Source organism: Diachasma alloeum, unplaced genomic scaffold (genome assembly GCF_001412515.2).
Source record: "Diachasma alloeum isolate Michigan unplaced genomic scaffold, Dall2.0 Dall_scaffold_00358, whole genome shotgun sequence".
Classification (NCBI taxonomy): Eukaryota; Metazoa; Arthropoda; class Insecta; order Hymenoptera; family Braconidae; genus Diachasma; species Diachasma alloeum.
In genome coordinates this window covers 74,577-97,267 of record NW_021680497.1, presented here as the reverse complement: position 1 = coordinate 97,267, position 22,691 = coordinate 74,577, and the positions used below count along the sequence as shown (strand labels likewise).

At 38.3% G+C, this 22,691-nt stretch overlaps 1 protein-coding gene across 7 annotated transcripts in view; it reads right to left on the bottom strand.

Moving 5' to 3' along the window:
* The window catches only part of LOC107041167 (glucose transporter type 1), a 54,967-nt gene extending 35,186 nt beyond the window's left edge, over positions 1–19,781 (bottom strand). For 6 of the 7 annotated variants that reach the window (XM_015261587.1, XM_015261589.1, XM_015261591.1 and 3 more), the window contains exon 1: positions 4,071–4,404. The gene's annotated coding sequence lies outside the window, so the exon portion shown is untranslated. Of the gene's footprint in view, positions 1–4,070; positions 4,405–19,652 lie in introns of those variants that run through there. The other variant, XM_015261588.1, reaches the window with a different exon arrangement.
* Between the last annotated feature and the right edge of the window lie 2,910 nt (positions 19,782–22,691).

The window sequence follows — 22,691 nt, the reverse complement described above, 5'->3', positions numbered from 1 at the left end:
GGATTACTAATTAAGAAAGTGTTTGGCTTCAAATTTCTATAGTGAAAACATAAAGTCGATTAGAATCAGCCCAATAAACCGTACCACCTTCCTTAAAAACCCATAAATATCCCCGAAACAATCACAACAAAAAAGGATTTCGAGTCTTCAGCGCTAATTATCGAGGTAATTAAGATCTAATTATTTACTAAAACAATTCACCACTAACGAAGTATTCAAGCAAACGACCGTAAATTCCCAAATTAATGCAGGTGATCCCAAGAAAATCTCAGAATTAAAAAAAAAAAAGAAATTTTAGATCAGAAAATTCTAAACAAACCTACTGAACCCGTAAAATAATAATATTAGTATGATTAAGAGAGCACCAAAATTACTAATTAAGAAAGTATTTGGTTGTAAATTCCCAAATTAATGCCGATGATCCCAAGAAAATCTCAGAATTAAAAAAAAACATAAGAAACTTTAGATCAGAAAAATTTCAACAAACCTACTGAACCCACAAAACAACAGTACAAAAACATCTCCCCGAAAAATCCAAAAATACTAGCAGCATTAGTATGATTAAGAGAGCGCCCGGATTACTAATTAAGAAAGTATTTGGCCGTAAATTCCCAAATTAATGCAGATGATCCCAAGAAAATCTCAGGATTAAAAAAAAAACATAAGAAGCTTTAGATCAGAAAAATTTAAACAAACCTACTGAACCCACAAAACAACAATACAAAAACATCTCCCCGAAAAATCCAAAAATACTAGCAGCATTAGTATGATTAAGAGAGCGCCCGGATTACTAATTAAGAAAGTATTTGGCCGTAAATTCCCAAATTAATGCAGATGATCCCAAGAAAATCTCAGGATTAAAAAAAAAACATAAGAAGCTTTAGATCAGAAAAATTTAAACAAACCTACTGAACCCACAAAACAACAATACAAAAACATCTCCCCGAAAAATCCAAAAATACTAGCAGCATTAGTATGATTAAGAGAGCGCCAAAATTACTAATTAAGAAAGTATTTGGTCGTAAATTCCCAAATTAATGCCGATGATCCCAAGAAAATCTCAGAATTAAAAAAAAAACATAAGAAACTTTAGATCAGAAAAATTTCAACAAACCTACTGTACCCACAAAACAACAGTACAAAAACATCTCCCCAAAAAATCCAAAAATACTAGCAGCATTAGTATGATTAAGAGAGCGCCAGGATTATTAATTAAGAAAGTGTTTGGGTTTCACTGAGTATACGTTTGTGCAAGTCACAGCCTCCGTCCCTCCCTCCCCCGTCAGACGAAACTTTGCTGCAGCGAGAGGCCGAGAGAGAAATACAGAAGTTACTGATGACAGAGAGACTAGTGCGTGCGAGAAACTCGGAGGAAGATGCATGTAAGCACAACCCCGATATAACCCGAGTACAGAGACGAAAGAGGACAGAACACCAGATAAAACCCGGGTGATGATACATAGTTTCACTGAGAGGCGAGTCTCTGGAGGACCCTCAGTCGGCCCTCCCCCCACCCCGTTTGAAGCCTTCATTTGCGCCTGTTTCCCGTGTTAATCAACTTCGTAATAATTGTCGCATTGAATATTCATACTTTGGCATTAAAAAGGGAGGAGTAACGAATCCCACGGGGCCCTCGTCAACTCGAACATTTTTTTCCCCTCATAAGTATCTCTTCTTCACTCCTCATCTAGCCGTGGATTCTCGGGAAATTCTCAGAGCCTCGTGATCGTTATCCACGGCAATAACGAAAAACTTATCTACAGACGGAATTACGACTCTTGTTACGGTTATAGCTTGACGGAACCGCGGAATTAAACAAGTAAAACGAATTTAAAAAAAAACCGAAAAAAGTTATTCATCATTGATGTTTTCTTACGAATTGAACCGTCAATTCTTTTTTCAATTATTTTTTTAAAGAGCAGTCGCTCATTTTACTAGGGCACGCCATTTCGCGTACGCAGAAACGCAAATTATTTACTAAAAATGTTAACAATTGATAATTTACAGAAAAACTAAGAAATTTCGGTCAGATAAAAATTCGGTTTTATTAGAAAATTATTATTCCTCAAAGCCTTATTATTATTCCCAAAGCTTAAACAAAATACCTCGCGAATGAAAAAAAAACAAAGAAATTCCACTCACCCGTTCTCGACCGAATGGCGATAAAAAATGTTCTTCCATTGAAAATGAAACATGAAACTTGTTATTCGTACGTCAAATCACCGCATTCTCCGTCAGATATCGATCATTTCCTTATCAAACATACCTTCGCAGTTCCCATTCATTTTTTTAATGAAACAACTCTACCATGTCCCGGCTGCAAAAAAAAAGTCAAAATGGGAAAAAAAGTGGTTGAAATAACCGTGAGCAACGAAGCGTGACGGTTGTGTTCTCGTCGCACATAGCGCCGAACGACTCGTCAGGAGAGAAAAGCAATATTGCGAGTATAGAGAGGCCCCGAACGGCACAACTCACGAAACAATTTCCCTCGTGGTAGTGAGCACGCTCAAACTACAAACCTATATAACCCACCCACGCCTCGCACTTCGCCCGCCCCATCTGTGATTTCCTATTTTTTCTCTCCCTCCATTGGAAACATTCTATGGGAGGCTACAGTCGGGTGCCCTGCCTCGCCTAACTCAATTTCAACTAGTTTCACCAACACCGATACCTGCCGCCATCCTTTTAAATATAAACCCATGGACTATGCAGGATTTCATCCGAACGTATTTGTACTCGGCACGGGGGTAATACTTTGGATCTCCAGCCGTGATGTGAATTCGAGAGCGAGAATTGCTTCGGGAAAATGCATCGAAATGTTTGAAATTAATTTTTCCTCGATTCTTCGGGGACAATTGACTCGGCACGATTTAGGGGACCTTCGTAATGTTTTTTAATGAGGTTGAGAGGCTGTGGAGAGTTTTTTTATTGGGAAGTCAGGCGGCGGGGAGATTTTTTTGGGAATATCGAGAGAAATAGAGGGTTAAAAATCATTTTCTTATAAATAATTGAAATTATTTGTAAGAAAATGATTTTTTTCTTTCTGATATTTGCTTGGTTTGTAAAATAATGTTGAGGAAATTTGAGAAATACTCGGAATTTTTTGGAATTGTTTGTGTCAAATCATTTTTCGTCTGGCGGAGACTGTCTGTTTCTACTTAAATTTCAAGAAAGTTGACTGGAGAGAGATGAAGAACATTTGTTTTCACATGGGAAGCCATAACTTGATGGCAAAATTGTCGTCTGATCGGGATTTTCCTTTTCCACTCAATTTTAAATCAAATAAAACGTCGAATAAAGGAAAATAATTCTGCGCTCTGATGACTTAACTCTCATGACAGAATTAAAGAAAAAAAACATTGGAGATTTTCGTCTGATCAAGACTTTCCAAATCTCCTTAAAACCAAATTGTCCATGAATGTCATAAAAGTCTAGTGAAAAAATGCTGAAAATCACGTGAAACTTCCGAAAAAAATCTGAAAATTATTTCTGTCAACTTGTTGTCTGATCGAGATTTTCCACTTCCACTTCACCTCAAACTTCAACTGTAGAGTCGAAAAGAATGTTCAGATTAATCTTTCTGTTTTATTGTAAAATTACTTATTCAAAAAAGTAGATAAACAACCGTGAAAGGCATCGTTGTCTGATCATGACGTTCCACATCTACTCAACCCCGAAATCCTCATAAATGTCATAAAAACTCAGCTAGACAAAAATTAATAATAAACAGAAAATTGTCTCCATCACCATTTGTGTCTGATTGAGATTTTCTATTTCTCCTCCACATCAAACTCCGACTGGTGAGTGGAATGCCCCATTAAAATTGCCAATTCATTAGAAAGTAGAGACAAAATTATGAAAAATGTTGTCTGACCGCGACGTTCCCTATCTCCTCACCATCAAACTTCACCCATCGACTCCTCAATTACTAACATACATCGACAAAATAAATCCCCAATAACTCATAAAAAATGGGAAAACGATCGCGCAAAGCGTCCGCTCGGCGTCTCCTCGACACGTGTCATGAAGGCTCGCGCAAAAAATCATTGAAGTCTGGACTTTGCTTTTACCTGTAGTCGATCTGGCTCTGAACCTGCGCAGCCTTGTCACGAATACCACGGAGAAAGGCAGGGAAACTGCCGAAGCCCATAGAGCTCTCAACAGCCGAGACTATCCAATCAAACACACGTAATTCCGTGGACCAACCCGTCACCACCACCGGCACACTTGTCCAATAATCCCAAAAATCCAAATAACCAAACGCAACACAACCTAATAGACCGCCCGACGAGGCCGTGCGAATGACAAAGTGATATTCGCGGTTAGAAGTCCATCCGTTTCTCGAAAAGACGGTACGTTACTCTCGTGTCTCGACCGCACGCCGCAGTACAGCGTCAACTGATCGCTCAGGCGTTTCACAGTTGATGTTACTAACGCATTCATAGTGAATTAGTAACAGAACTGGAGAGTCCCCACACCACAGGCAATACAGCCCCCACTCCACATCACTGCGGAGAGCTGAGTAACTTGTCGAAAATCCATCCAAAGGTCTAATGGATGGAGATTATCTGTCAATTAGACTCGTGAGAGGGTAGTAAATGGCATTATTATGATGGTGTAGATAGTCTTTGTTTACCGCTGTCGTAAATCCGTGTTTATATCAGTGATTAATCTGCTTATGAGGGGAGGTAAAAGCGGGAAATAGCTTGTCACTTGTTTGCTTTTTTTTTCGATAGGCAGAATAAACGATTAATGCCCCAAGAGCTTCAAAATTATCGGGTATTTCCCGATAGCTTCGTTGCAAATGAATGAAAGTGTCACGTTTTGTAGACTGAAAATCCCGATGTGCGCAGCACGAGGGATTTTTCTGCAAAACTTGACACTTGTTTGTTTGCAGGGAAGCCGGAGGGAAATATTGCGATTAATTTTGAAGGTCGAGGGGTATTCGGCGGAGAATTTCCCGGGACTGGATTTTGCTTCCAGCAAAACATCCAATTGGTTAGAAATAAATGAAGAGCTTCTATGCAATTATCAGATGCTATTTCCAGAAGTTAGTGTGCAATTTCCGAAAAAATTTGATAATAAAATACTATTGTGTACCTCGAATACTGCGCTGTGATCGGCTAAAATCCAGTCCCGGAAAATTCTCATTGTCAGTAGTAACGCCCCAAGAGCTTCAAAATTATCGGGTATTTCCCGATAGCTTCGTTGCAAACAAATGTGGGTGTCAAGTTTTCAGGTTAAAAAAACTCGAGCGCTTGCGCGAGGGATTTTTCTGCAAAACTTGGCACGATGGTTTGTTTGCAGGGGACCTTGAGGGAAATACCCGATTAATTTTGAATCTCGAGGGGTATTTGTCGGATTATTTTTCCCAATCGGATTTCGGCCAAGCTGAGTGCCGTGGACAACATCAGGAGGTGAATTGGGGAAGATTTGAAAAAATTATGTTAATAGAATAACCCAGTTTCCATAGACTGTCAAATATAAGATTCTATCTATAGGAGGAAATATCCGAAATAAAACGGTCGGGTAGCCTCAAATAATGCGCTGTGATTGATCGAAATCCGATTGGAAAAAATAATCAGTGGTTAATATTTTTTGCTGAAATATCATGATTAAAAATTCATCTTTTCCCGCAGCACAAAAAAAATTATCATTTTCCCACTTAAATCGACATTAAATTCCGTAAAATTGAAATTTTTGCGATTGAAAAAAAGGGATTCAATTGCGAAAAAACGGTAAAACATTAAACAATTTTATGAACGTTTTTTTTCAAAATATGTTGAAAGAATATCGCTGAAACAAACGCATTTATTTCCCAATATCATTTGATTATATTTCCCAATAATTCTCTAGCAATTCTCCTAATTCAATTGTTCAATCATAAATGCCCGGAACCCGCGAAGTTAATATGAATTTCGCTCCGTGGAATTACATCAGTGCATTACACATGAACTTAATTATTAACGCACCGCCCATCCCCCTAAATTTGTAAATTCATCGAATTATGAATCCCATTAAAGCCCTGAATGATAAATCTCCACATTAGCAGCCGAGAAATCTCATAAATAATCCCGAGCAATCTTCTCCACTCCTCAAATGAAAAGAAACCCCTCGACCAAAATTAATCCACAATTCCCATTTCCACGAACATATCAACAATTCCTCCCCTTAAAAATTCAATGATTTAATCCCCCCACTGTTCACTTCATTAAATCACCCCCAACACTCCCCCCCTAACTTAATATACATCCCTCCACCCTCTAAAATCAACATTTCACCAACAAACTCCAACAATTCAGCCCGAAAAATTCTCTCCAATTCCTCATTCTCCCCCACCAACTATTTGAATAACTCGAATGCACTGGGCATAATTGTCGATAAAATGATATTTAATATGGAAATATCTCTCGAGCTATCTGTTCAAATATTTTACTCCCACTTTATCCCCTCCTCCACGCGGGAATGAATAATGGAAGGAGAAAATGAGAGAAAAAAATTAATTTATTGACGTTAATTTCAGTTCATTCAAATTATTATCTCATTTTTTAAAATCACTTCGAAAATCATTGAAATTAATTTTAAATTTATATTATTAATATCTACTAGTATTCTTACTATCACTGTTAATAATTCTGGCCATATAATTAATTCGTATGGTGATTAAATTGATTCATTATTCTTTATTAATTTAATTTGTCTAAATTTATTTATTAAATCATTTTAAACAATATTTTTCTTTACATCATTTTAATGATTCCCATGACGCAAAATCCAAAGAATTTTCGACTTAGTTCATTCAAATTTTCCATCTCATTTGTCAAAATCACTTTTAAAATCATTGAAATTAATTTATTTATATTATTACTACCTATTATTATTCTTACTATCACTATTAATAATTATTGCCAGATAATTAATACTTGTAGTGGTTAAATTGATTATCATTATTCTTTATTAATTGAATTTATCTAAATTTGTTTATTAAATCATTTCAAACGATAATTTTCTTTACATCATTGTAATGATTCCCATGACGCAAAATCCAAAGAATTTTCGACTCAGTTCATTCAAATTTTCCATCTCATTTTTCAAAATCACTTCTAAAATCATTGAAATTAATTTTCAATTTATATTATTACTACCTATTATTATTCTTACTATCACTATTAATAATTATTGCCAGATAATTAATACTTGTAGTGGTTAAATTGATTATCATTATTCTTTATTAATTGAATTTATCTAAATTTATTTATTAAATCATTTTAAACGATAATTTTCTTTACATCACTGTAAGGATTCTCATGACAAAATCCACAGAATTTTCAACTCATAATATCACCCTGCGGAATAGATAACATGAGCATCATATTTTTTTCATTTCCCCCCGAAGTTTATGTACATCCGAATAAAAGTAAACTCGTTGATTTTCGAGTCGAGTGCATTTTTTCCACCGGAAAAGAAAGTTTACTCCCATGAGTATTGCCCGGGTGTACCTCCGATTGCAGGAGGGGCAAATGTGGGAGGGAAAAGTGGGAGGAACTTCACTCGAAGATTTATTGCGTGAAAATGCGAGAACGTGCAGGATGGTAATACCCGAAGAATTGTGAGGAGTGAGAGCGAGGGGTGAGGTATATATTTTTTTTATTTCTCGCATTGTTTGGTTGGCATTTACCGTGATCATATTTCATAGTTTTCCTCTCGTGAAGAGGTGGAAAGAATGGCCCTGAGTGCATATTCATTCACGACAATTGAATAGAGGCGGAGGTGGAGGGTAATTTTAATTAAAAATGGATTTGTTGGGGGTAATGAGATTGATGGGGGATTTTGAAAAATTATTTAATGATTTATTCAGGGGTTTGGAGCGAGTTTGGGGAATTTTTTGTGGATATCGGAGGGGGGTGAAGCTGAAGAGAGTTTTAAAAGTCTATTTTCAAACATTCGATATTGCGTTCAAGCCATTGTATTTATTATTCATTATTTTTAATTTCAATTGTCATTAAAGCAATTGAAAAAAATGGAGTTATTCAAGATGACAACCCCATCCATAAACAACTAATAAACAATAAAGTTCCCTTTTAAAAATGTTTTTTTCCCTAATTAAAAAAAATTCATGGTTTTTTGATAAAAAACGAAAGTTGGAAGAATGAATTTCGTATAAAACAGATCCAGTTCACGGAGAGAAAAATTCTATAAAAATTACCAGAAAGAAAACGTAAAAATTACGTTTCGAAACGTAATCCGCGAGCGAAGTAAAATTCAATAAAAAGTGTGAGTCGGAACTGAAATTGTACGAATCGCCACGTAAATTCTACGATTTGTTCCGTAAAAATTAACCACCCGTCTGATGACTCACCGTTGTGGGGACAACAAGTCGTTCCGTAATTTTTCCCCAACGACTGAGAAATTTTACGGAACGGAACGTAGAAATAATTCACCAGCTTCATAAAAATTGTTGAACGTTCAAGAATTTTTGATTTTGGAGGCACAATAAGGCAAGTTTCGGTAAGATTTTACTTCTTCGGGAAAAATTACGTGATAATTTCGTACTTTGTTCGGTGATGAACCTTAAAATTCCCTGAACGTTTCAGATTTCTTCTTTCTCTCCTCCAAAAATTGCCGGAAAACGATTCCCGATTGATAGCAGTTGCATGTAAACAATACCCTGCTTGTTTTTCCCCGTGAAACCTAAAAATTAATCTTGTAACCCATAAATGTGACCTGAAAACCCCCACAATAGAGGGATTAACCTCGAAAATATGTACGTCACAGCAGTGGCTGTCCCAAGTGTGAGGTGCAGGTGTGTTCAGTGGGTACCTAGGCCACCGCAGAGGGTTCCAACAACACGGGAGGCATATCCATAAGCCCCCATGGTGCTATGGGCACCATATATGGCCTCGTAACGACTCTCCCGCGTCGTGAAAAAGCTCTCCACAGTGGTTCCCAATGGCCCCCACATAAGGACCAACGCCCACTGGGAGTTGGAAAAAAAAGTTAAAATACAAGGGGATAAAAAATATTATTCAGTCCTTCTAATATGTATCAACGTGGGATTATGACTGGGGATGACCCCAACAACGGATACACACGGCTCGTTAAACCTGAGATGCACACGCTTCGCTAATTACCTTTCTACTCGGCTCCAACAAAGGAAGAGGTTTTTACCTTTTTTCGTGTTTCGTTGGGAACTGGTCATTTTTTGGGGGAAAAAATGTTCTATTTTTTTTCATTTTCTGCATTGTGAAGAGGGATCGTTCGAAGGATAAATAGAGGAAAATATATTTACCATTGTTTGAGAGAGAAATGGGATTTTCATTAGTTTTATTTTAGGATAAAACGAATTTTTGAACGCGTTTTTTATTTTATTAAAATCTGCCAAAAAAAAAAAATTTAATTCATCTTGTATAAGGCCTCGGAAGTGGAAAAACGCAATTCTGAGCCGTCCATCTGCCTATACGGAACCCAAATTTTCTCAGGAATCGAATGGAATAGGTTTTAAGGCTCTATCTCTCATAGTTTCCGAGATAATCGCGAAAAACGAAAATGCCAAAAAAAATTAATTTAATTCATCTTGTATAGGGTGTAGGAAGTGGAAAAACGCAATTCTGAGCCGTCCATCTGCCTATACGGAACCCAAATTTCCTCAGGAATCGAATGGAATAGGTTTTAAGGCTCTATCTCTCATAGTTTCCGAGATAATCGCGAAAAACGAAAATGCCAAAAAAAATTAATTTAATTCATCTTGTATAGGGTGTAGGAAGTGGAAAAACGCAATTCTGAGCCGTCCATCTGCCTATACGGAACCCAAATTTCCTCAGGAATCGAATGGAATAGGTTTTAAGGCTCTATCTCTCATAGTTTCCGAGATAATCGCGAAAAACGAAAATGCCAAAAAAAATTAATTTAATTCATCTTGTATAGGGTGTAGGAAGTGGAAAAACGCAATTCTGAGCCGTCCATCTGCCTATACGGAACCCAAATTTCCTCAGGAATCGAATGGAATAGGTTTTAAGGCTCTATCTCTCATAGTTTCCGAGATAATCGCGAAAAACGAAAATGCCAAAAAAAATTAATTTAATTCATCTTGTATAGGGTGTAGGAAGTGGAAAAACGCAATTCTGAGCCGTCCATCTGCCTATACGGAACCCAAATTTCCTCAGGAATCGAATGGAATAGGTTTTAAGGCTCTATCTCTCATAGTTTCCGAGATAATCGCGAAAAACGAAAATGCCAAAAAAAATTAATTTAATTCATCTTGTATAGGGTGTAGGAAGTGGAAAAACGCAATTCTGAGCCGTCCATCTGCCTATACGGAACCCAAATTTCCTCAGGAATCGAATGGAATAGGTTTTAAGGCTCTATCTCTCATAGTTTCCGAGATAATCGCGAAAAACGAAAATGCCAAAAAAAATTAATTTAATTCATCTTGTATAGGGTGTAGGAAGTGGAAAAACGCAATTCTGAGCCGTCCATCTGCCTATACGGAACCCAAATTTCCTCAGGAATCGAATGGAATAGGTTTTAAGGCTCTATCTCTCATAGTTTCCGAGATAATCGCGAAAAACGAAAATGCCAAAAAAAATTAATTTAATTCATCTTGTATAGGGTGTAGGAAGTGGAAAAACGCAATTCTGAGCCGTCCATCTGCCTATACGGAACCCAAATTTCCTCAGGAATCGAATGGAATAGGTTTTAAGGCTCTATCTCTCATAGTTTCCGAGATAATCGCGAAAAACGAAAATGCCAAAAAAAATTAATTTAATTCATCTTGTATAGGGTGTAGGAAGTGGAAAAACGCAATTCTGAGCCGTCCATCTGCCTATACGGAACCCAAATTTCCTCAGGAATCGAATGGAATAGGTTTTAAGGCTCTATCTCTCATAGTTTCCGAGATAATCGCGAAAAACGAAAATGCCAAAAAAAATTAATTTAATTCATCTTGTATAGGGTGTAGGAAGTGGAAAAACGCAATTCTGAGCCGTCCATCTGCCTATACGGAACCCAAATTTCCTCAGGAATCGAATGGAATAGGTTTTAAGGCTCTATCTCTCATAGTTTCCGAGATAATCGCGAAAAACGAAAATGCCAAAAAAAATTAATTTAATTCATCTTGTATAGGGTGTAGGAAGTGGAAAAACGCAATTCTGAGCCGTCCATCTGCCTATACGGAACCCAAATTTCCTCAGGAATCGAATGGAATAGGTTTTAAGGCTCTATCTCTCATAGTTTCCGAGATAATCGCGAAAAACGAAAATGCCAAAAAAAATTAATTTAATTCATCTTGTATAGGGTGTAGGAAGTGGAAAAACGCAATTCTGAGCCGTCCATCTGCCTATACGGAACCCAAATTTCCTCAGGAATCGAATGGAATAGGTTTTAAGGCTCTATCTCTCATAGTTTCCGAGATAATCGCGAAAAACGAAAATGCCAAAAAAAATTAATTTAATTCATCTTGTATAGGGTGTAGGAAGTGGAAAAACGCAATTCTGAGCCGTCCATCTGCCTATACGGAACCCAAATTTCCTCAGGAATCGAATGGAATAGGTTTTAAGGCTCTATCTCTCATAGTTTCCGAGATAATCGCGAAAAACGAAAGTGCCAAAAAAAATTAATTTAATTCATCTTGTATAGGGTGTAGGAAGTGGAAAAACGCAATTCTGAGCCGTCCATCTGCCTATACGGAACCCAAATTTCCTCAGGAATCGAATGGAATAGGTTTTAAGGCTCTATCTCTCATAGTTTCCGAGATAATCGCGAAAAACGAAAGTGCCAAAAAAAATTAATTTAATTCATCTTGTATAAGGCCTAGGAAGTGGAAAAACGCAATTCTGAGCCGTCCATCTGCCTATATGTGTGTTTCACGCAGTTGTATTTTTATACACATGTGTGTTTTACGCAGTTGTATTTTTATACACATGTGTTTTTCACGCAGCTGTATTTTTATACACATGTGTGTTTCACGCAGCTGTATTTTTATACACCTGCGTGTTTCACGCAGTGGTATTCAGATACCCCTGTGTATTTCACACTCCTGTGTGTATAAACACGCAGGTGTATAAAATTTCAACTGCGTCAAACACACAGGCGTATCAAAATGCAACTGCGTGAAACACACATGTGTATAAAAATACAACTGCGTGAAACATACAGGCGTATAAAAATGCAACTGCGTGAAACACACAGCAGTATGAAAATTCGGCTGCATGAAACACACAAACTTCACCCATGCGTGGAGTGTATGGAGTGTACGGGAGTGATTCACACAATGGTGCGAATAGTCACGGCCATATTTTAGTGTGATTCACGCAAAATTTTTTTTTAAATGCACTCATCTATTACCACTTCGCTACTGAATTCATACTCTGTATTATTTCATAACGTTTATGATATCACTAAAATCGCATTATTCCAAAATAATTTCTCGGAGTTGTTTGGATAGGTTCTACCCATTGTCATGCATAAAAATTGAAAAAACAATTTTCCCCGTGAAAATAAACAGGGAAAAAACAACAAAAAGTCGATTTCCAATTTCCTTGTTTGGAAAATCTTTGTATTTGGTCATATAACATGGAAACACTGTAACCGTTGATGGACACATGAGGATCACGATGTTAAAACCACTAGGGGATTCGGTAAAACTTCTTCCTCGTCCCTCACCACCCCTCCGTCCATCAACCTAACCCATCGCTACTTCTACTCTCGTGTGGGCACAAACTCCCTGCCGAGTTTAATCTGGACTGGGATTTCCAGATCGATAACACCGGGGATACGTTCGTACTCTCGGTGTGACGCCTCTGGGATTCGTGATAAAGGGACCTTGCGTGAAAAAGTAAAGATGTAGAAATAGAGGTGTTGTGTTATGAGCAGAATACAAGTGAGCGCAGTGTGTGTGGAAGGAATTATGTATCAGAGGGAGGGCAAAAGGTGTTAATGACGCAATTTAAAGTTTTTCCGAGGGTGAAACTTTGGGCGAAATCTTTTATTTCAATTAAATCGAAGTTATTGGAGTTTTATAAGTTTTTAATTGGATTGTTTCGTCACTTTTTGGGGAAAACTTTTTTCCTCCGGCAAAACATCATCAAATATTTTCTGGTAATCATGAAGTTCATCGGAAACATTCCCTCTGACGTTTTTCTCAAATTTTTTCTGTTTTCTATCATTTGAGTTTGATGGAACTTTGTTGGAGAGATTGAAATGACAAATTTTTCGTAAAAAAACCTTCTGACATTTTCAAAATAGATAAATTCATGTTATTTAATTTTTTATAGAAATTGGAAGCAGCAAAAGATCAAAATAAACATTGTTTTAGTAGTCTCGTTGGATTATTTGAGATGTCATTTCGTATTCGAGTGAAAAAATCAACAAAAAATCCCGTGAATGTCTCGGCAAAAAATTTCATGAAATATTCCCTTACCCCCCCAATTTTCCCGAGAGAATGGGCTCCTCCCCCCAATCAATCACCGAATTATGATCGAAAACATGCGGCAATCTCATCCCCAACAGTATCTTCAGGCTGAAGAGTACACAGAATCATTCACCAACGTGACAAAATGTATATCAGATGCCCTATCTCCCTGATGTTGACAGTTGCGCGCTGAAGGGATACACTTTATACAGATGGATGATGCTTGAGGGTTTGACAACAGTACTTGAGCAAGACCCCTCCACCAGTCTGGTAACCACTTTTGGAGGCGCTGCGTCCTCTACACGTTGTATCGAGTGGTAAGACAGTAGTGTCACTGTATATATCCTCGAAACTACCTTCCTTATGGCTCGCGTACAACCAAGAGTAATGGTGGATGCTTCACTTAACGCCGGAAAAAGTGAATTTTGAGGGTAAATGTACGCTACATTCGAGATACATTTTTCTTGCCGAGGATTTGGGTCGAAAAACAGTCGGGATAGATAACAGGGTAAACAAGTTTTATATTTTCACAATAAAAATGTTAGTTTGAGAATATCAAAGGATTTAGAAATTCTCGGACATGAAATTTTTCGATTAAATTTCCTGAGAAACAATTTTTTTAATTCTTTGATTTTTAGGAAAAATATTAGAGGTGATTTTAAAGAAAAATAACTTTATCATATTATGCTTCACTTAACGTCGGAAAAAGTGAATTTTGGGGGTAAATGTACGCTACATTCGAGATACATTTTTCTTGCCGAGGATTTGGGTCGAAAAACATTTGGGATAGATAACAGGGTAAACAAGTTTTTTATTTTCACAATAAAAATGTTACTTTGAGAATATCAAAGGATTTTGAAATTCTCGGACATGAAATTTTTCGATTAAATTTCCTGAGAAACAATTTTTTTAATTCTTTGATTTTTAGGAAAAATATTAGAAGTGATTTTAAAGGAAAATAATTTTATGACATTATACTTCCCCTGAAATTTCATGAACTTTCAACTCAGTTAAAAACTCAGTCAAATCTAAAGGAAATCTGACATTTGAAATCGCGAAGACTTTCGTCAAAAATATAAATGCCCCTAAAATAATTATTGCTAATATTAATCATCAAATATTGCGAGAATATATTCGTTTCCAAATGTTCACGTTCGTAGGACACCCTCGATAAACCAGGATAACCCATTTCTCGTACCATTTAACGAGTTAGTTTTGTTAAAACGTTTATGTAATGATAGAAACGTGTGATTGCATTTGGGTGTTCGGAGGATGGGGAGAACGGAGGAATACTAATTTCAAGGTAAATCTATACTGAGGGGCCATTAAAATTTGGAGATATGAGGTTTTATGAGTATGAGGAAGTTCATTTAGGTAAAGAGGGAATTAAACGGTCCTATTCCTTATTTTGGGGGTGAGCAATTGCCATTCATTGGGAATTTCACGTGAGTAGTTGGTTTGAAGACAATTAAAGAGTTTATTCAACTGAGTCAATTCACCAAAGTGAATAAACAATTTTTCGAATAAATAAAAAGATCATTTCATACGAAGAAATGCTCTTTATTTAATAATTAAATTATTTAATAATTAAGTCGATGAAGATTAATTCGCTTGCCATATTTTGGGCCGCAAATAGCTGCTGAAAATCCCGGAATGGCTGAATAAAAAGTGAACGAATGAAAATTAATTCTGGAGAATAAAAAAATTCATCATTCTTTCGCGTGAAACGGCGCCCCAGTTAGAGCTCCCGTGATTACACGGTATAATCAAAGACGTTGGTTCATCAAAATTTCACGTGAGGTCCCACTATCCCTCCATTTACAAAGAGCAGGAGGGCTTAATTAGTATCCATTCGTTTTCAAAAGGTCACGAATTAATTACCCACCCTCTTGTTCTCACTATCCGCAGCGTCTTTCCCATTTCCCCCAAGACTCCAATGGATTACACTTCGCACCTCTATGCGGCAAAATACTCTGGCAAAGGTATTCCCAAACTTCGCATAATCCAAACGCCTTCGAGAGGCTTTGGAGGTACGCAAAATAATTCGATAACAATTCCCGGGGAATTTCAAACGTGGACGCTGCATTCCGGTGTGAAAACTCATTCTGCATTGGGGGAAGAACAGGGAATATCGAATATTTCGATGAAAATATTCATGAATTTTTAATTATTAAATTATTTTTTAATTTTTATCGCGTTTAAAATTTTTTTATCATTTTTATTCGTTAAATTTGATATATTATCATGGAAATTTTTCATTTGCAACAATGATGTTATTATGAAAAAAAATTGCTTCAATTGATCAACTTGTAATCTTGTGAATTATTCTTATTCTCATTCAAATATTATTAAAAATATTGCTTACTTTTCTATAATTATGCTCTTATTACGAGTAAATTTTCTCAATTTCAATTCAATTTCTTCAAATGTTTACGATCCCAAAATTCTCAAAATCATTTTCTTCTGTTTGTTTGTCGTTTCTTTGAGCAACAAACTATTCCCGGGGAATTTCAAACGTGGACGCCTCATTCCGGTGTGAAAACTCATTCTGCATTGGGGGAAGAACAGGGAATATCGAATATTTCGATGAAAATATTCATAAATTTTTAATTATTTTCATTCATTAAATTTGATATATTATCATAGAAATTTTCCATTTGCAACAATGATGTTATTATGAAAAAAAATTGCTTCAATTGATAAACTTGTAATCTTGTGAATTATTCTTATTCTCATTCAAATATTATTAAAAATATTGCTGACTTTTTTATAATAATGTTCTCATTACGATAAGAAATTTTCTCAATTTCAATTTTATTTCTTCAAATGTTTACGATCCCGAAATTCTCAAAATCATTTTTTTCTGTTTGTTTGTCGTTTCTTTGAGCAAAAAACTATGCGAAATAATGTAGAATTTATGTTCGCCTTGTTTTCCGATGCTATTTACATCAATATCAGTTAAACTCGGCGCTATAACCCAGGAAGTTGGGCATGCTAGCACCCCTTATAACTCTCGACTCTTTGAGACACCAACACCCCAGAGTTTGGTAATTACAAGCGTGGATATTACGCTCCGTGCCGTTCGAAAATCAATTATTTCAACGCAACACATTTCGTCGCCGTGTATGTGCTCCTCGGCTCGGTATTCTCCGATGCCTCCACCCCCCCATCACTCTCCGATGCTTATGCATTTTCCCTTTTAGTATGAAACTCTCGTGTATTCCTTCTCCCTTGGCAAATTCTCCGTGCGTGAGGACTGAACTTTATGCATGTACCTCCGGCAACTCTACTCCACGTATCTCGAGTTTTCTCGACAATTCATATTTTTCCATCTCCTTCAGTCTTTCCTTATTCTTTTTCAGTTTTATCCATCCAATCGAGTCTTCGCGGAAAGTTTTGAGTCGAGATGTTTCTCTTGCACTCGAGAGATAAATTGATTACATTTTTTAGGGTTTAGAGAGGTCTTGAGGTTTTTTTGGAAATTATTTTTTTATTTGAATGGGTGAGTAGATTAGTTTGAACATTTATTAGGAGAAAACATTGTTCTGCGAATTATTTGCAGCATTTTGTTTGAATGAATGAATAAGGATAATTGTTTCATTTAGTGATGACGCGAGACATTTCACGAGACATCACGAAACAATACTTTGGAGGGATTGCCTTAGTCTCAGTGAACACGGAAATTTTTGGTCTCGTCTCAGTCTTGAAATGCGCAGTATCGGCTCCTCTTGTGATCATTCCGAGTCAATCTATCTCATCTTAGTTTGCAGTTTTTCGCGATTTTTATATGTAGAAAATCGAGACGAGGCAATCCGAGACAAAAATCGAGATTTTACATTAAAAAACACGAAAAACTTGAGACCGAGTTGAGGTAAATTGATTCGGAGTCATCACGAGAGGAGCCGAGAGCAAAGATTTTCATGTTCATTGAGACCGAGATCATCTCTCCACAATTATGTCTCGTGGCATCACTAGTTTAATTGAAAAAAATGCCAGTGTTTTTCATAATTTATCCAAAAGGCGAAGTCGTGAACAGCATTTCAGCTCGAAATTCCCAACTCCCAAATTGGAAATAATTTTTATTATTCATTCCATTACACTCTGCCGGGTCAAACTGGTGGAAAAAATCAACTACAACTGTTTCACGCCCAGAATACCACAATTTTTACATACATCCCTGATGATATTTCATTTTTACTCGTTAATATCAGTGTTTTATTTCTGATGCACTCGCAATGAAAAAAAAAAGAGTTTGATGCCGAGTCCATGATACCAGTGGCGTATAGGTCAGTGGATCGCGTGATATATTTCACCGATAATTGGCGATGTCGAAGCGGAAATGGAACGGCAAAAGGGTGTCCGTGTCGACCCCTCGCGAGGTCAATCAGACACTGACGCTACCCCTGCCCAATTTCAGTAAACTGCGTGTGTGGGCGCAGTGGTGGTTATAACTCCGGTTCTATTTTGTATTTTTTTTAGTCAAAAGCGCTGGGAGAGAGAGAAGTTTTGTCGCAGGACAACAGTAGCTCAACCGCACTCATCCCATATTTCTGGGTTTTATTTTCACATGTGTGGTGCCTGTTTTTTTTCGTATTTTTACGGTGAATGGGGATCGCCATTCGATTTAATTGGAAAACCATTGGAATAACTCAAGATCTGGGAATTTATCTCATACATTTTTCTGCGATTTTCAAACCAATTTCCAATATTTTTTTCTTCATTTTCTTCATTATGGAAAGCCAATAATTTCAATCAATTGTGAAAAATGAAAATAGAATAATTTTTTGAAAAATGGATGTTTGTGAGGCTTTGAACATTTATTTTCACTCTTTTACGAATTTACAATTTTTTTAACGAAAAACATCTTGAAATATCAGAACTTTAGCTTAAGCTCCTTGCCCCTAAGTTACAGAGAGATTCCTAAGATAATTAAAAAATTGATTTGACCACCACATTTTTTCCATAAACAATTTATAAACAATTCAGTAGCGAAGTGGTAAAGCGGTTTGTCGACTCATCTCCCCGTTGAGTTTTTGAGAAATATTTTGGAATCTAAGGCACATGGCGAAATTTTCATAATTACATTTGTTGTAGCTCTCAGTCGGTTCTACCAAAAAGGTTATACCAAAAATTTTGCTATCTCCCTTAGATTCCGAGATATTCATTGAAAACTGTACCGTTTTACCACTTCGCTACTGAATTACATTTCCACCCTAAAAATAATTGCTCCATATTCAAAATTTTCTCAGAAACAGATTGCATTTCCTAAAAACAAAGTTTCTAAAAGCTTAAACAATCTCCCTTATCTATTTACAGGGAAAGTTCACAAGAAAGTAATTTCCCAAGTACTGCAATTTTAATAAAGCCGATTACGCGTCAGTTTTTAAAATTTCTTTCACGCAATTCACTTCGCAAATTCGACGAACAAATCTCCAAATCGATTCGCGCGCTTGAACCATCAATTTTAGACAATTATTTTAGTTGCTCGGCTCCGTCGACCCCCGCAAAACTCGAAAGAATCCCTGACACCTAAAAATATCCTAAAAAATGTAGTACCAAGGTTGAAAAGAGGTGTGCCAGCGCAGCGCCTCGCCTCAATTACTCCTGGACATTTCCCGTAGGACGTACTTTTTCCCCCTCCCCCCTATGCGTGTCATCATGCAGTAAAATCCAAAAAAACTCCCCCGCCTCCCTCTCCCTCGCCCGGCAAAAAGCACCAAACTTTTTTTTCCCAATGACGTAGGCTTGATCCGCGGGTTTTGCAGTTCTAACTTGGGGGGGTTTATCGATTGATTTAGCCAACTCGTGACATCCTCCCCGTGATTCCTCGAGGTCGTGGCAAAACGAGCCTGCTAGTCAAGAGAACCGACACAAACGGCGAAAATAGAGCCCCAAAAACCCAATTTCCAGTCCTTCCCATCCCCGCAAAAAAATGAAACCATAATTTCCTTACAAATAAAATCAGTAGAAAACGTCGTTATTTGTCAGACGGTGAGAATAAATTCACCAAAATGACGCGGAAAAAATTGGAAACAAGTTCAAGGGTCCGAGGGGGCACCACAACTCCCCCCATTTTTTATCTCCAATAAAATTTTGGAAAGCAAAAAAAATAAAAACCAAAATTTTCCAAAAATAATTCTAAAAAATTCCAGTGTTTCTATTTTTTATTTCTGCCCCTCCGAAGCTCCCGCACTGTGCACCCCCATGAAAACCCTATAATCCCCAGAATAAATAAAAAACTCACCGAACGTGTGGGGTTAGATGGGCCGTGGCTGTAGCGTTGTAAATGTGCAAAGCCTGGTAAGTTCCCCAGTAGTACTGGTATCTACTCGGGTAGTGGCACCGACGGCAAGGGCAGTGACGATGGCAGTAGTTTCCCCGTTCCTCATAACCCCATATCCCCCTAACCCCCTAACAACCCCCTAACCCCCGAGCCTCAAAATCCTTGACTCTTACCCACCGATAAATCCCCGTAACCACATCCCATAGTCCTCGGCGTTCGAACCTGCTTGTCACCGGGCGCCCAGTACTCGCGAACACAACCGCCCCTTTCCCCTTTACTCCACAATTCCAAGACCCAATATTTATTAGCATTAACCCCTGATTGCCACCTCTCTCGCGCGTTTACACCTGGCATATTCCCATTCTGCAGGTCTCGTGAAAAATCACCCACATCACAAAACCACTCACTCCCCTCCCGAAAAAAAAAATGTTCACAATTGCTTTAAAAAACTTGAGCGTCCGATCACCCCCCGAGTCCACGAGCCCCCAATCCCCCAGATGTGCGTGAACAATCTCCAAATAAATAGAACGAAAAAAACAATAAATAGGAAAAAATGGGGCGGGTATTAGCGAGCTTTAGCCGCCCAAGTGAATAGAAAATGAAGGCCCCCCTTCCCAACCGTACGGTTGACGCTTCCTCGTTTCGTTGTTCGTACTAAACTGGTGGAAAACGTCGGTAGTAAGACCAAACGACTGGCAGCGCACACGCGGTGTACAGTTGAACCGAAAGCACACACGGCTAAAGACGGGTGGGTTCCCCCGTTCGACTTGTCTTTTCTCCGGGGGTTTATAGCACATACACACGTAAACAATGCTCCTTCAAACACATTCAAGCCCCCCTCTTCAGCCTCGATATTCTCATCACCGAGCTGAAGACCCCTCCACCCGCGCGTAGACGAACTAACACCCCTGACTACGACAAAACGATGGCCAGGAGACGCCCCAAACGCACAGTTCCTCGCTTCGACATATCCCCCAACGCTATTCAACCCCTACACACACACACTGACACCAATGTTCGGGCCGAATCGTGCACGCAGGGGTGTATTCATTCACTGCTGATGGGTGCTGGAGCCCCTCTCCCACCCCCAGAGCCAAGTCATCCGTTCAAATCCGCTGGTTGATTCACCAAAGCCCCTGAAAAATCATGGGAAATCCGAATCCACCGACCTCCGCCATTTTGCGATCAGCAGAGTGGCCTCGACAAGATGGCGGAGGGCCGCATAACCACTCCCAACTGGAATATCGTCCACCGAAGCAGTTGTGCAGGTCTCGATTACGAGGATTACAGCAATTTTTCGCAATAACGGAATTCGCATTGAGATGTGCGAGGGCGCTGGCGTCTCTAGTCGCGCCCTGACGCCGTCGGGTACTCAGCACGACATGGCAAACGGACAGGGGGAGGAGGGGGGGTGGTTGGGTGGTTAAGGAAGCCCTTGAAATCAATAGCCAGCCGCTACTGCCACCGCCAGTGCCACCTCCCTGATCCTGTTCCTCCCTCACCAGTTTTTTCCCTCCTCCCATGTTACCCTGGTCCTCACTCACTCCCTCCGGCTATTTTCAGTTCAATCCTTTCTGTCTCTGTCCGTCATCCCTCCCCCGCTCATCCTCCCCCCGCCTCGCTTAGCTTTTGAGTCCTCTTCTTCGTCTTGACAGTCTCTCGCCTCAAACTTTGAAAATTGGTGTATCCGGCGCAACCTGCGGCCGCGGACAGCGTGGGACCGGCCGGCTCAGTCTCCGGTTGGACGTGGTGAACATCGCGATCATGCGCCACCCTCATCCTCACCTCGTTCAACTCGTTTCATTCCCGAGGACTGATACAGTCGCAGACGGGACGCGAGCAGCCGGGGACCAGGAGGATGAGCGCTGGATTAGAATGGGGACGCTCTTCCTCGGGAACACCCGAGAATTTTAGAATGGGGACGCTCTTCCTCGGGAACACCCGAGAATTCTCAGGGAAACGGAAAATTATTCCAAGAACACCGGGGGAACCCTCACTCCCATTTCCGCTAGGTCTCGGTCTTTACTTTCGTTTTCTTTCATCTCCGCTCTGCCCCCCGCGCACGAGGATGAGGGGAGTCGAAGGGGTCTTGGGGAACGGTCGAGATTGCGACTGACGCGGTTTAAATGCGTTTGGCGGCTTCATAATTGGTTAATTATAAGAAACCATAAATTGAAACTTTTTTCGTGAATCGAGAATTTGTGAAGATTCATACGATAATTTTAACTCTCAACATTTCTCAATTAATTTTTTTAATCAGGACGATTTTTTGAGAAAACGAACCACTCAAAACAATTGTAATTAAAAAATTTTTGTTTTTGCTTTTTTATGAATTTTTAGAATAAAAAAATTGTTGAAGGGAATTTAATAATCTTCAGATTAAATTTCGATCAACCCTAAATTTCCGAATATATTGGAACAATTTCATCATTTTAATTTTAAAAGTTGTAAAATTAAAGTTCTATTCCTTTATGAATTTTTGTGGATTTGAACAAAAAAAATCCTCAAGCCCCATTCGTCCCTAAAATATCAAATACTATACAATAATTGAATTCTTCACACTTGGCTTCTAAATTAAATTTCTCATTAAAAAAAAAGTAAAAAAATCTGCAAAAAATTCCCATTTCTTCCTAAACAATTTTTTTAAAAATGTATTTCTAATCGACAACGTAGTCATTAGCGACTATTTACAAAATAAACAAAAACATTACCTTATAATGAAACATAAATATGAGAAAAAAATTAAAAAATGAAATGAAAATATACATGATATAACCAATGAATTCGGAACCCTAAAAATCATGTCTTCGAATAAATAAAAATCGACTTTTCTGAAACGTTCGCGACCGCAAGAGGTGCGTTTTAAAGGCGTTTGGCGCTTTGACATTTCCCTCTGGGCGGCGAAGAGGAGGGCTGGGAGAGGAATAAAAAGTTATAACCCCGCAGTCTTACGATGCAACACATCATGGACGGAGGGTTTTTCTACGTCAGTAAGAGGGC